Here is a 2,115-nt window from a genome sequence, read left to right as displayed (position 1 = left end):
GACAGATGGAATGAACATCTTCTATTATTAACTTTCAAATGTCTAAAAGAAAAGGCTCCTTCTTATTTGTGTAATAAATTTATCTTTAACAACAATAATCACCCTCAATGTACTAGGAATAAGTCTAATAACAACTTGATTGAATAAAAATGGAATCGGGTACAAGGCAAAAGGACATTTTTATATCGTGCAACTAAAGCATGGAACAGCCTTTCAAATGAAATAAAAACAATATTTAATGAACTTTCCCTACAGTCTTTTAAAAATCATTTAAACAATATATAATTTTGACTCTATTTACTCTCTTCTTGACAAAATATGGTATTTTTTCTCTTCGTTTTTGTTGTTAGTTTTAAGCTTTTTTTTTTTCTTTCGATGCTGTAGTTTTATATTTATGTACAATTTGTTTTGTCTTTTACTCATTAGTTTTGCTTTAAGTTTAATTTCTTTTTTTTTTTCTTTTTTTCATTTTGGTTTCTCTTTTATTCGTTTTACTTGTGATCCACTTGTGATGCCAGTGCTACGTCACTGAAAGTGTTATCACACAAAAGACATAAATAAATAAATTTATTTCCACTACAACATTGTTTCGTATGGTAGGCAGAGCCGACCACACTTATCAGGCGGACAACTGATGTTATTACAAGGAAAACTTAAGCACATTAATTGAGAAGCAGATTAGCGGTGATTAAAAGGGTCTATCGTCTAGATGGTAGGCCTATATAGTTTATCTATGGATTAGCAATCATTGGTTTCTTAGCAGGAATTTCCTCCTGTGCCTACAAGTGGATATTAATTCATTTTTGCAGTTGAGAGAACTTAGATTTTAAGGGAACACCCACTGTTCATGGAACGCACCTGATACCAGAGCATAGGTAGACCGACCTAGTATTTATTTAAAATGAATTGCGATGCATGTAATACCTTGATTATCAGGAAAACGTGTTTGTGTTAACTTATAATATTAATTATAAAGTTACGTTTTCTTTTTAGCATTTTGTTGGAGAAAAAGGTCCAACCATTGACTATCTTGATCCAATGAATGCAATTACTGTAATGGAACACCACCTGAACGCAGACGGCCCCCACCAAAAATATAAGAACAAAAACAAATTTAAGACACCACACCCAAATATTACAGAAATGTAAGTTATGATTTTTATTTTTTTTATGACACACTAAAAACATTGTAACAACTAACATTAATAATATCAGAACTACTGTACACTTGCTGTCACTACAGAATGACTGATGGTACAATTGTTAGTACACCATAGTTGGGCATTTATTTAATTGTAGTCTATACACAGAAAGACAAATTATATTGAACGTACTGTATTTTCTCTAGGGTCCTCAAAATTTGACTAGTATAATGTGGTATTAGGGTTAGGATGGTTAGGGTTGGTGTGGGAATTAAGTTTATGGTTAGGGTTAGTGTGAGAGTTTAGTTATGGATAGGGTTAGTGTGGGAGTTAAGTTTATGGATAGGGTGGGAATTAACTTTACCAGTTTGCCGACTCAAAATCAATGAATCCCAGTTGGCTGAAACCCAGTTTGCCGAAAGTCAGTTAAAAGCAGTGAAACAGCAGCATACAATTCACGATGGAATACTATTAATTGCATATTATTTTTTAACATGTAGATAAGCAGTGAAATTTGTTTTTGCAGATCAAACACGAAGACTGATGAAAATTGCAAGTACAAAGACTCTACATCTTAAACAGACAACCAATGTATGTACTATTCTGAATTGATTGGTTGAAAAGTTAAAAAAAACAATTAGGTAGTTAAATATGGCACTCCATAAAATTGATAAAAAATGTGCCAATTTCTCTAACATTATTGCCATAAAGTGGATGTCGGGTGTGATACGTTCGATATAAATGCCTTTCTGGGTATAGACTACAAATTCACAAAAATTACAACCAGTTATGATTAGTTGACCTTGCAATTGGGCATAGTAATTATGCCTCTTGTCAAGTGCAAAGCCATTTTCAGAATGCTTAAGATAAAACCCTGCAATATCTGCACAGGCCTGGCTTATAGACATATTCCTGCTGAATAAGGACACTTAATTTCTAGAAGCCCACATTTACCATTTCTACATACTATTCA

The sequence above is a fragment of the Anneissia japonica genome, unplaced genomic scaffold (genome assembly GCF_011630105.1).
Source record: "Anneissia japonica isolate Jap-2015-1 unplaced genomic scaffold, ASM1163010v1 scaffold119_len492752_cov174, whole genome shotgun sequence".
NCBI lineage: Eukaryota > Metazoa > Echinodermata > Crinoidea > Comatulida > Comatulidae > Anneissia > Anneissia japonica.
Note: the sequence above shows the minus strand (reverse complement) of the source record.